The sequence below is a fragment of the Tyto alba genome, unplaced genomic scaffold (assembly GCF_018691265.1).
Source record: "Tyto alba isolate M040663 unplaced genomic scaffold, T.alba_DEE_v4.0 Super-Scaffold_1, whole genome shotgun sequence".
Lineage (NCBI taxonomy): Eukaryota > Metazoa > Chordata > Aves > Strigiformes > Tytonidae > Tyto > Tyto alba.
Window position 1 is genome coordinate 9619996 of NW_024881261.1, and position 13954 is coordinate 9633949.

Consider the following 13954-nt stretch of genomic DNA (forward strand, 5'->3'; position numbering starts at 1 on the left):
CTGCATCTACTAGGAGGAAATACAATTTTTTAATTAGCCAGGCTCTTACTCTGCCTCCTTTACAATGTGTAGCTAATTTCTTTGGAGACATGCATAGAAAATTAGGGAGAACAGTCCTGCGTTTTCCCTTGAGTAGGAAGGCTGGGTCTCTGTCTTTAATCCAGTGGTCTGCTACCATCTGCTTATCTGTTCCTGTCTACTGACGAGTTTTCCAATTTAGTGCTGTGAATTGGTGACACTGTAGTTGCGTTCTAGTGCAGGAAGCACTATGGGAGAGAAGTAATTGGATTTGTGAGATCGGGAAGCATAAAATAATTCTAAAATTATTTTAGATGCACGATAGGTGCTCTGACCAAGCAATGCAACCTATTCAGAGACATGGAGATGAAAATTATAATAGAGGAGGTTGTTGGAGTCTGTGGAGAGCTGGGAAGAAATAAGGTATTCCTGTTTGGAACCTTTTGTATAGTGGATGTGAATATAGCAAGGCTGTACTCATGTTACTCTTCCTATCATCAGTGAGAAAGAAACTTAGCTTTTTGAGAGGATTATGAGCTGTCTCCTTTCAAAACAGAGTAAATTGAGACTAAGGAAAGATTGCTTCAATTGAACTAGGACTTAGCTGTCCGTCATAAAGTTCTGGTTATCAGAGACATTGTGTCCCAAGCAGAAACTTGATGCAGTCATTTTGGCCACAAGTTTGGTTTCTCACTCCATAGTTCTTAATTTTCTGATGGCTCTTTATTATCAGAAGAAGAGACAACATTTTGCTGAAGCAAAGAAACATGTCTAACCTCTCGTAAGGATCCACCTCTTCTAAAGTCAAAATCATATAAGTTAAAGATTTTGGCATTTGACCTAGCCCCTGCAGAATCAAAATATGCTGATAAATTAGAAACAGACCTTTTGAATGATCTTATCAATACATGGAAATATTAATCATGCTAAATTCTGAGTAAGACTAGAAATTTTGTTTGAGTATTTGTGGCTCTCATTGATTATCAGAGGCACAACCCATAATAATACAGTAGAGGGCAGCAGTAGTTCTCAATATGTAACTAAGAACAAACTTCTCTAAAGCCTGTAGAAGTTGAATTACTCAAGTAGCGCAACTCTTGAAGGCTGACGGCTATCTGAAGGGTGTAGATTGGACAAGTCCTTAGAAGGTTTTACCAAAAAATTAGTACTGTGTAATCGTGGGGGTCATTCAGACGTTGGCTAAACTGCATTACATTGTGTATTAGCTGCCTGGCTAGTCTATGAATAGAGTTCTCCAGGTATCATCTGGGAAAGCAGATGTAGGAGAGACATTCAAGCACTTTCTGTCTTAAAGTGGTGCTTGAAAAGATTAGAAGATTCAGGTGAGACACTAACATGCAATAATCAGAACAATTTATCAGAACTGTGGTCTAGTTTCTAGACTTGTTCTAGAAACCTTTCACGCTGTCAGAGACACACAGTTCCAAAGGGGCAGTAAAAATGCCTCTAAATTGGACTAAAGGAACTAGTAAGTCAAAAGTTAGGATGAGAAGATCATGTGTAAGTCCCTTTTGGGCAGAAAAGCTAGTCTAAAGGATGGGGTCAGAGCATGAAATAAATCCTCCAGTAATAACAGAGATGAGAGATTAGAAGTATCCACAGAGCCACAGAAAATAATCCACAGAACAGGATGCCACAGTTCAGGGAGGGCTGCAGACCTATTTGAGGCAGGACAACTAACAGTTCCGTTATCCTGCACAGGAAATCACCCACAACCTTTCAGTACACAAGAAGTTTTAATTTTTATGAAGCTTGACAGTAATCCTCACAGGAGGATTACTGTCTTCCCTCTTCGTTTTCTTTGGCAACATTTCCTTGGAAAACTCAGGTATTTTTGATTATTTTTATCATGGGGGTTGTCTCTTGTCCTGCTACCTCTCTTCCGAAGGAAACCATATTCTTGGTGTGAAGTAGCACAATTATAGTAACCGTCTAGGTAGAGGTTATGGTATCACTGACCAGCTCAAGTTATACCCACTAACGTCTGGTGGGGAAAAAAAAACACCAACACCCACACTTTGTATTTTGCCTTTCTTAATGAAAATGGTAGTAGTAAACTCACTGATCAGTATCTTTCATTTTAGTTGTCAATAAAATAATTTCTTCTGTCAGGAGAAGAGTATACTATTTCATCATCTTCATCCAAAGAAATGATCAGAAGAGGTTGGAGGGAAGTGTATAGCACACTGTATACAAACACTTCCCTCTAATGGATTGGAAGCAATTAGCAGCATGCCACTGTAGTGCTGCTTCATTTTCTGCTTATTCTTATTACATCTGGGACAGTCTATAGAAGAACTGAAAGGAAGTGAAAGCGTGAAACTTAGCTTTGGGTTCACAGAGGCTGGTGGTATCTATTTTTCCAGTAAAGAATTATATTTTTTTTTATTTAAAGAGAGAATGAGATTGCTTGCAGCTCCTGCTCATTTTTGTCCCTCAGTATGGCTTAGCATCTCTGAAAAATCAGGCTTTCAGTCTTCTGCAATGAGCAGCCAGCAAGAGAGACAGCCACTCCTGATGTGGACCTAAGAGTCTTCATCTCAGAAGCAGCTATGCTGTGCCCCGGTAGGCACCCTCAGCTGAGCCTGTCAGAAAGGCCAAGGGTTGAGTTCAAACCCTGAGATCCAAGCCTTGAGAGGATGGACTCCGTCCAGCCATTCTATAGAGGTCATCCCTCTGCTCAGTTAAGAAATGCATTACTAGAAAAACAGTACTTATTTTGCCAATATCCACGTATCATGGAAGAATACTGTTTTTTCTACGCCACAGATCTAACAACTTTCAGTAGCCATGGAAATACGCAAGAAAAATACCATGTGCATTTAAGTCAGATCAGATATTTCTCATGTATTATTTGGCATATAACTTTCTGTGACAAATAGTCACAGATGACAGATGAGTGCATGCCAGCACAATATATATGATAAGTATCCAATGTGAAATGGATATTGCAACTTTCTTGGGCAAACTGGATACTTCAATCATAGAAACATAGAACACTTTGGGTTGGAAGGGACTTTAAAGATCATCTATTTCCAAACCCCTGCCCCGGGCAGGGCCCCCTTCCCCCAGCCCAGGGGGCTCCCAGCCCCGTCCAACCTGGCCTTGAACCCTTCCAGGGAGGGGGCAGCCACAGCTGCTCTGGGCACCCTGGGACAGTGTCTCACCACCCTCGCAGGAAAGAATTCCTTCCTTATATCTAATCTAAATCTGCCCTCTTTCAGTTTAAAACTGTTACCCCTCGTCCTATCCCCACACCCCCTGATGAAGAGTCCCTTTCCCACCTTTCCTGTCCCCCCTTTAAGCCCTGGGAGGCCGCTCGAAGGTCCCCCCGGAGCCTTCTCTTCTCCAGGCTGAAGCCCCCCAACTCTCTCAGCCTGGCCTCAGAGGAGAGGTGCTTGAGTATTTCAGGAACTGTTGTCAAGGCAACAGAGATCAGTGTTCTTCCTTGGGTTTCCCCAGCAGAAAGGAACCTTTATTTATGAAAAAAATACTCATTTCCTATTAACTCTAGTGAAAAACATTTTTATCAGGCAATAGCAGCATAGTGAGAGTGACGACTTTCACATAGACTTTCCACTAAGCTATTGTTTTTATAGCTTCAAGGCTTGCCTATTGAAAGATGCCCATCTGATCCTAATCCTGCAGATTTCTGTGTAGACATGTGTAACTCCACAAATCAAAGTAAACTTAAGCATATATTTAGCTATTTGGAAGATGCTGGCCTAAATAATTTTTGTCTAATGTGGTTATCATACACAATATAACTATTCCTCCAGGGCATAATTCAAAATACTGTAAATCAATGAGAAGCTTTCCATTGACTTCAGAGAATGGTGGATCATGCTTGTATCCATGTATTTCATCTTTGCTTGTCTGAAGTGTTTTACAGAACTTCTGAGTAGCATTCTTTTAGTTCTGCAGAAAGAAGACATCAGGGCAGAAACAGGTGGATATTTTGCATGAAATCACATAGAAAGCCTGAGAATAAGATTCAGGTCTTACGATTTTCACTTTTTTTGGTTGTTACTGATATGAATAAGATTTAATCTCATGATCTAGAGATAGAGATGTATATATCTACTATCACATACCTCAATCACCTTGCTCCTCTACCCATTTATTTTTGTACTACTTGCTTAATATTCATTTGCAAATAAAAAGCCATTGTGTGATCTCTCTTGGCTTTGCGTAGCTCAGGTTCCTGTTCTGATGGGCTCCTGCCTGCCCTGTGTTTGTTTCCTGTGCACTGTTGAAACTTGCACCCCACCTTGTAGGCAGGGCATAATGCCATTTTAACAGATGGACCTGAAAAGAGAAATGCCAGGGCACCAGAAGGCTCCCTTGACTTCAGCCTGCAAGGTCAAGTTCTAAATGTGTTTTTCATATTGTAATTTATGCTGAGCTTCCCCTGATTTTAAAGTGGAATAGTAATTTAATATGTGGTATTTAATGTGAAGGAGGTTAAGTACTTGCAGATACTGTTACTTTAATGTGGCAGAATTTTAGGATGTCTCATCTGTGCTGCAACTAACTCTGAAAGATACTGATTCTGAAATACCTTGACTGCTCAAGTTAGACATAAACAACAGTAATTATGGGGGGGGGCAGGAACAAAGGACAAAAGCTGCTATGATTGTGTAAGGAAACTGTGGTCGTATTTAAGAGGCAAAGAATGTGAGCCAGAAGAGCTTGTAAGTTTCTTCAACTATTGTTTTCAGAGCTACATTTAGAAACCTGTGCTGTGAGGGGTTCAGAGAAGTTTCTGCTGATTATTTACATGCGAATGAGTCTGTTCTAAATAAATAAATAACAAATAGATGACAGAGCAACATTGCTGGTTCCCATACGAACTGTAAATGATGTATTTGAACAATGCCTGTTTATGTTGTTCAGAGATGTGCCTTCTGACAAAACTTAACCATGCAAGCAAATTTGCTCATGTGAATATTAGTATTCAGATGCCTCAGTTGATTGACTTTCAGGGAAACTCTGTAGCCTACATGTTTAAGTAATTTATTTTAAGGAGATTTAGGCTCATAGCTTACATGAAAATGTCACCCTTCTCTGTGAAAATCCATGCAGTGCAGAGTTTAGTTAGGTACATCAGTATATTCATGCATCTGGTCCTGTATTCATATAGTTGTACACTTTCTAGATTGAGGAAGCATGTAGAGAATCTCTTAAAACAAACAGAGATTTATTTCAATTTCATTAAGAAATGTTAAATGAAAGGCAAACATACATTCTTCTGCTGAATGAAGTATTTAGTACAGCTGTTTTCATAGTAGTTATGCAGGAAGTATCACAAAAGTGTAATTTACTGGATACTAATTATGCAACCTGTACTGGTAATACAGGTTGAGGTGATGTAAAATTTTAAACACTTATATAAATGAAGCAATTATTGAACTGAACAAAGACTGATGATTTGATGGATCCAAATGAGTTCGGTTTTGGTGATATGTTAAAGTAGTGGTAAAATGAAATCCCTAGAGGTTACGTTACCATTCTGTTTTCATAGCACTAGGCATCTGCTCTGGGTGTCTTACAGGCCTGGGAGAGACTTTGCTCTCAACCAGTATCTCCCAGTCACTATTGTCATCTTTATACACCATAAAAATGCAGGGGAAAAGGCTACACAGCAAATAAGAAGCAGCAGTGGAGTTTAGTGCATGCTTTGTTAGTTCAGTAATTTGCTTTGTGTTAATTTTACTGCTGTTACAGTAAATGAGTAAACATGAACATGTTGCCTGAATGCCCCAGGTAATTGATAAGAAAAAGCAGAAGCATGTGCTGCGATTGCCCTCTTCGTCAGACAGGTATATACTGCACACCCCAGGACCTTGTTGGTTATGAAAAAGGCCTGTTGAGAGATCAGATAGGGTCAGTGCACAGGGCCCACTGTAAATTCATCAAATGTTCATAGAGTGTGTCTGAAGCGTGATCTCACTCAAAATGTGCAAATAGGTTAGAGATACACATACCAGTGTGAGAAGTGGCCCCAGCCCTCTGCGTGCATTAATCTGAACTGGACTAGAATACAATCTCAGTGTAACTAAGTGTTCCTGACAAAACCAGACCTACACCCAGGAGGCTATATAAATGCTTCAGAAGCTGTGGAAGTTATATTTAATAACTTCTAGAGAAAGAGAGTGCTAATTTCATGCTCAGCAGACGCCTCTCCTCAAGGGAATGTTCTGAGTTGTACCGACATCAAATAGTGTCACAAAAGTGATGAGAAATGGTCCTGCCCCCGACTGGGCCGGTGTTTTCCCCCCTTTTGCTTTTTCAGAATGGGTTGGCCGAGTTACTTCCCGAGTGGGCTTAATGTGCAGGGAGGGTTATTTGCTTGTTTTGGTGGGTGTGAGCAGGAGGGTGCGGGAGTTCGAGCAGAGGAGGAGTGAGGCTCAGGGCTGGGTGCAGTTACAGACACTTGGCTGTGAGCTGGGTGGGTGAGAACACAAGCCGTCTGCACATCGCTTCTGGAAGTGCTCCGAATTTGAACAGAGGTGGAGGGAGCCTACCCGCCAGGCTGAGGAGGGAATGGATTTAGACTGAAGAATTATTATCAGAAGGTAAACCCCTTCCTGTGAAACTAGATCTGAACTGGAAGGGGTCATGGCTTGCTTTAGGGGGGAGAAAGAGGGGGGTGCAGCTTTGCAGTGTGACTGAATATCTTGCCAGTGGTATTGTGAAAGGGTACTTGTACTTCTGTTCCTGTGCACCAGAAGGATTTTTTTAAAAGGCTATGTGTATTTCTGTGATTTAGATAAAGAGAATGCAACTAACTTGTTTAAAAACTGGCAGGAAGAGAGGAGAATGGCACAGAGCTTGGGCTGTTTCTGATTGCAACTGATTACTGATGTATGGAGGAACAATACAATTTTTTATCTCAAATAATTCCTAATATTCCGTGTTGGCTTTTTTGATCAAATCTGGAGATTTGTTGCACAGAAAGAAGGTTAGAGTTTGTTTCCAGCTTCCCTGCTTTTTTGGCTGAGAAACGTGTTTTATCAGTTAAAGGCAAATGCTGGGGGTTTTTTTGTGTGTGTTTTGTTTTTTTTTTTTTTTCTTAATGTGAGGTTTGTTTGCATAAAAATGGGGAAATGAAAAGTATAATAATAACTCAGGATATGGGTAAATGGTTCAGACAGGTTGTCTATGTAGCTGAATAGCAGCATTAATTTAACTTAATTTAAACTACCCTTCCCTAATGAAAAATATACTAGATTTAATGGCCTAGAACACCACACCATACATGGGGTCAAAAATCTAGAATAAATATACTTCCAGAAGAATAATGTAAATTGCTTCATGTAAAAATCTTTCTAACAGGATTTTGGTCATTTCCCCCCCATCTCAAAAGATTGAATTTTGTAAGAGTGGTATCTGTAGTTGGGAAAGACTTGACGCATAAAGATGACAAAAGAGTATCTGAAGTTCACAGAGCCCTAACAGAAGTTCAGTTGCTATGGCAGCATAATCACAAGGCATTAACTTCTCAGCAGTGGTTTGGAAACCATCCTTCAATCAATTTGTACATCAATAGGAGGGGGAGGAATGTTAAGAGAATGTAGAGGCAGTGAATAAGAAGAGCAAGTTGTAACATGTAATTTGAAAAAAAATAACCAAATAAAGCTTTCTTATTGCCACAAAGGGATTTGGGAGATCTTGTAGGTGGTTATAAAAATGTGACTTATCTGTATAAATTGCTTTCGTGAGTATGGTGTTGCTGATTAGAATCTATACTTCCTAGCACAACATCTTTAGCTTTTACCTTTTTTATTTAGTTAAATATTCTCTAGTGTGTTTCTTGCACCAAATATTACTGAAAAACTTCAGCAGGCTGATCAAAATACTTCAAGTGACATTTCAATAGAGGCATTTATATTAATGTAAAGCTTCTTGCCACCAACAGCAGCCTTCGTGTTACACAGCCATTGCATGTATTCCAGTAATGCAGCAGGTATTTAAAACAAGTAGATTTTTCATGTCTTAGAGGTGCACATAACACATACTAGTTTTTAGTAGAAGAGTAACTTACCTGGATGACTTTATTTTTCTTGTTATATAGCTGTATTAAGAATTCACTTGCATGGCTGTCACTGCAAAGCACATCTTGTTTGCCCCTTGGAACAGTTTGCTTTAGGGAAAATAATAATACTCTATTTTTATTTTGTATCTCCCATTGCTTCTTTTGTTCATCTTTTAAACCTTTGCATTGTGCTAGTGCTACCTGCCCCAGTCACCCACAACAGAGTTATAAAATTAATAATGATCCCTGCAACAAAGTACTGACACTGAAAACAAAAGTTCCCCCAGTTCCACTGTCACTTGGAACGTAGTGACAGGGAAACATGAGAGTGCACTCTATAGCCATACGAAATTATTTCAGCCAGTTACTTTTTGTTTCTCCCAGACTGAGATCACAATGAAAAATGAGCGAAGTGGTGAAATATTTTTTGCAGGGTTGTGATCTTTAATTTTTACATCCTGCTTTAACTCCTCCTATCAGTGAGGAGTTTGCTGCTGACTTCTGGAAGAGCAGGATAGGACTTAGACCTGTCCCTCATAAAAAGTAATTGTTGGGAAGAATGCAGCAATAACATATTTGAAACTTGAGAAGTGGAGAAGAGCCTGTTGGGGCAAGTCTGTAGCTGACACCTGTTTGTAACAAGCTCCATCTGGGTGTTGTGCTGAATGTTCACTCTGTGAGGACTCAGTCCCCTCTCTCTTTTGTCTGCTTTCTTAGGGTGCTTTCCTGGTGGGGAGAATACAAAAAAAAAAAAAAAAAAAAGAAAAGGAAGAGATTCCAGACATAACCTTTGTTTTTGTTTTCTTTAGGGACTTTGAAGTCCACAGAATTAACATGTGTCTTTACTAAGCAGGTGCTTTACAGATGAAGAAATATGATACACATGAGTATTTTGTGGGTGATTAGATGTTTGAAATGACCACCTGGAGCACAAACTGGGTAGATCATACAGGTCTAATAGTTCTCTGGATAGATACCTAGGGTGTATGATATTTACTACAAGCCTTTTTCCTTCTACGAGGGAAAACCAGCACACAGCAAGAAATGCACCTTTTCATCACCAGCAACATGGATACTCTGGAATTTAAACTGTGAATCTTGGGATGTTTTGTGGTTTGCACAAGATTTGTGGTCTCTGAAATGAATGTCATACATCATTTGAGTATGGGTTAAAATGTTAAGAAATTGACTTTTACATGTAGGATTTGGAGAGAGAGATTTGTTATGCGTACAGATGGATCAGCTGTTCTTTTGAATTCTGTAAAGTAGTTGCATCTTAGCTGGAAAATGTTTTTTTCCTAGCAATGAGGAGAGTAAGAACTGAGGCAGTAAAAAACTTTAAGCAAACAAATCTCAGCAGCACCCTTGAACTACTGCTGTTGAGGCAACAATCATGGAGCCCCTGTACTTGGTTGAAAGCTGCATGGCAGCAAACAATGTTAGGTATCACTTTCTGCTTTATGTCCATCATCTCTTTTGTGTTCATCAAGATAGTAATATGTTTTATCAGGGTTATTTTGTTGGAATAATTTTCCTGTGCTAACTTGAAATCTCGATTTTATATGGAGCTGAAGAAATCAAGGTAGGGAGTAAAATCCCTGTGTCTTGGCTCTGACAAACATACTCTGATATTCAAAAGCACACTTGCATAGTTTTGCATCTGTAATTGGAAAACTCATGTATCAGCAGTGAGTAAAGTGACAAATAGGACAAAAATGGACTTGTGCCAAAAAAAAAAAAGGCTCTGCTTTTAGCAGAGTACATATTGGTGGTCTGACATTTATTCCAAGTTATTCTATTTGAAAAAGAGACAACTGTTTCTCTGCACTAACTGTCCACTGGTTACCTTGATATCCTTTGGTATTTCCATTTTAAATCTAGTGTAATATAAACACTTCAGCCAGAATTACAGCATGAGGATTCCTGAGAAATGTCTGAATAGTAAAATCGAGTCTAATAATTATATGTAGGTGACTCTGGAATTAAGAGCAATATGATTGGGAAAAAAAAATATTCTAAGAAGATCTGTCCCTTCCCCAGACTGTCATCTGTTTCTTGTTGTGACCTCTTGCTGGAAGAGATTTCCAAAGGTAGCAGGTAGCATTGCAGTTAATCAAGGATAAAACCCATTCTTTAGACCTTTTAAAGGATTATCAGATCAGAATAGCTGGAATGTCAGTGACTTTTAGGATCAGTTTGCTACAGGAGTAAGCTCTAGTCGCTAAAAGAAAAAATATTCCCTGCTCAATTCACTCCTAGCATGTTTTCCTATTAGAACAATTTGTGAGTCTACCAGGTAAAGATTAGCATAAACTGAGTGCTTCATGTCTAGTTTGTTTCTTACAGGCAATCTTTGTTTTATATTCTGTGGTTATTTTCTACAGATGTACTGTGTCTGACCTCATGCTTACTTTCTTTCCTCCCCTCCTTTGGCCTTCACAACTTCTATTTCTCTGTTTTTCTTGAGACACTCCCTCTGAACTGAATGCAGACATCGGAATGGAGATCAGGCTTTGTTAAATTTGCCAAAGGTTGCACAGTTCCTGAAGCAGCCTCCTGACAGAAAACTGGACAGGCAGTTTTGTGTTAGATGAACAAGAAAATCACAGTTGTTTGGATCTAGTGGTGTGCTACACAGAGGTCCGGCAGGGCTGGAAGTCTGAGTATTTGAGTTCTCTGTCTGGCTCTGCTGCAAGCATTTAATTTTGATCCAAGGTGAGTCGCTTAATTTCCCAAACTCACTTGCTTCACTGGTTAGAAAGTGGTTTTTACTTGCCCACTGAATAGGTTAACATGAGTTTTGCCTAGTACTACACTGACCTGTTTTCTCAATCTTCCTCAAACCACAGAGCCCTGTCACAGTTCTGGACTCTCCGGGTCAGTAGCAATACCAGTGCTGATGCAGCACACCCAACCCCAGAACTTCTTCTGGCATTGAACTTGGAACTGTCTCTCTGAACCATAATCCGCATCAACAAAAGCTCCCTTCTAGCAGCAAAGCCCCTACTATACTGGGAATTCTGCTGCTTAGGCAAGTCTCAGTGAACTGATTTAACTCTATTGGAAATTTTTCCAGTGTAACCTTAAACTTGGACTATAATTATTCTGCTGGTTTGGTCCAGACCTGTGCTCCCTAGCAGCAGCCTGATGCATGTGTAAAAGCTTCTCTCTATGTAAAGCCCATTGTAATGGATTTTAAGGTCAGCGGAACTGCCAAAATCATCTTGCTTGACCTTCTCTTTTCAAAATCATAGAGCTTTTCCCTAGAAACCAAATGAAAGCTTATCCTTTGGTAAATTATCCTGCCTTGTCATGAAGACTGCAAATTGATTGTGAGGGAGAAAAATTTTCCGTTCTTGCTGCTGAAATTACCTTTACTTTTTAGGAACTTCACTTTATTTTGAGGTTAAATTTGTCTGACTCCAGCTTTTTTGATGTCATAGTTTTTTCAGTGGGATTGAAAAGCTCATGCTCTTTCCTGCTATTATCTCATTTCTTTGCTTTTAATCACCTGTCCCTTGTGATGTAGTCATCTTTGAAGCCTCTCTCTGAATAATGATTTGACTCTGAGTCCTTCAGGCTCACAGCTAAAGACTCGCGTTGTTTTGATGGCTCTCCACTGAACTCTGTTCTGTAAGTCCACATGTACGCGCTCATCAGTGGATACTGACTACAGATAATTGCAGTATCTGTAGTCAAAAGCAAAACCTTTTTTTTTCTGCTTTCCCTTTATATTCTTTCTATACGTCAAATGATCAGAAGAGCCATCCCTTTAAGGTACTCTGAGAGCATTTTCTGAGAGATTATTAATGATATTCTGGAACAGTCTCTCTCAGTTACCCACAACATGGCCCTCAATCTTACAGGGCCCTGCTTTTTCCATTTGCAGTCATATTATGTTGGACTATTAAAACATACTTGCGTTTTGATAGCGTAAACAAGCATTGTCTTTGGTTCATTAGCAGATTTACCAGGAAAGGTTTTATATTCTTGTCTTGGCCAGTAGTAGAGGTACTTCATGCTGTGGGTAGAAGGAAGTAATTTCTGAGGTATCTGGCTCAGCAGAGCCTCCCCTGCTAACACTTCCATCTGTCAGAGAACTGCCTGGCTATGGGTTCTTAAGACTCTTGAGTACAAATTATTCAAGTCTCCCAACATGTAAATCTTGACTCATGGCAAACTATTTAAATAAATTTTGCTCAGTTAACAGTAACAAACAGGAAAAATATGGCTTTTGGCATTGTCAAATACAGACCAGAAAGATACACCTCCTGAATACTCCTAAATTTTCTGTATCATCTTTCATGATTTTTCAGCTACAGCTTACAAGGGACCTTTGATCTGTGATTTTTAAAATTTTTTTTTCCCATCATGCTTTATTAAACAGTCTTACTATCTTTAAACATATTATCCATAGTTATTTCTTTGGTAACTTCAGCTTTCTTACCTGTTATCTGTATTTTGAACTTAATGACTTAGTCATTGCCTTTTTTTTTTTTTTTTTTAAGTTAGCAGTGTGTCAGAGTGTATCAGTTCTTACGCTTGACGCACAGAAAAATCATATGGACCATAGTAACTTTTACATTTGTATTTTAGAATATAGAATTTGTGACATTCAGTAGGATGGCTTAAAAATTCCTGTGTTTATCCTTTTGTGGTTACTTTAAGATCTAGGAATATATATGTTCTGTTACAATTCTATGCTTACATATATATGTATACACACATAACTGCTCTTTATTTCTGTCTATAAATGCAATGAAATTATGATTAGAATGGGGGTAATTGCTAATTTTTGGAATTGCAAATAACCTTTCATGTTAGGATGACATTTAGTATTTATCACCTGCTGTCAGATGCAAGACTTTCTGATTTATGAAATAATTCTGCTGGGGTTTTTTTAAGATACAGAGGAGTTTTGTTACTGACTTTTCTAGATAGATTTCTGCAGGTTGAATTCAGCTATAGTTCTACTGACTGAGGAAGTTGTTTCTAGTTAAATAAACTAGTAATATCTCAGTCTTCCAAGATACTTCCCATCGTTTTGGAGATACTGTTGCAGCACTGCAGATACAGCTTCAGTTAACATGATCTGCTAATGCATATTCATCAAGCTCCATTATTAGAAGTTCAGCGGGAGGGACAAGTTGAGGTACTAGAAGTCAGTTTATGCAAAGTTCAAAGGAGAAACAGAGTTGTGTTTCACTCTTGAACTCACATATTCCTGAGACCTCACTGGTCCTGTTATCACGTAACGTAGGAAGACACAAAGATGACTTGGAAAGTGGGAGGTTACTGGTGTTACAGAAGATAGCACACTGAATGCACCCGGTACATAATCCATTCACAAGACATCCCTTGACTTGTGCCATATAACTAACACTCAGCAGCAAACCAGGCTAAGGGCTTGGCTTTGCTTTCAGCAGACTAGAACCTGTGTCTGGAATGGTGTTCTTGCCTAGCTGCAGAGAGACTGAGCACTCAGCTGTACAGCTCAACAGACCTACACAGCACTCTTGGTAGTCAGTAGAGGTGTTTTGCTGGCTGGCTGAGGCAAAGTTATAGTTAAGTCAGTGTTAGGCTGTTTGAAAAGGCCATGGACACTATGGAAAATTGCTGTAAAGTAGCTTTGCTGGTTGATTCTGATGCCAAAACTAATGCAGCAATATGAATGTGGCTGTAATCAGGTCCTTTAAGTGAAGTATCGTTTCATGTCAAAAATCCATGCTGGACAAAATGCATAAAAGAGAAAGGAATATTTAGTTCTCTAATGCTTTGTGAAGCCTAAAGATTACAGAAGACATAGAAAGTCTACACCTATAATTAGAAACCGGATCTGTTCCAGCATTGTTAAGAAATAGAGGAGGGATTTGTATC

The 13954-nt window shown here is 39.2% G+C and overlaps 1 protein-coding gene across 14 annotated transcripts in view; it reads left to right on the top strand.

The window, feature by feature from the left end:
- The window catches only part of ABLIM1 (actin binding LIM protein 1), a 221297-nt gene that overhangs the window by 142015 nt on the left and 65328 nt on the right, over positions 1 to 13954 (top strand). The gene's annotated exons all lie outside the window — the stretch shown is intronic.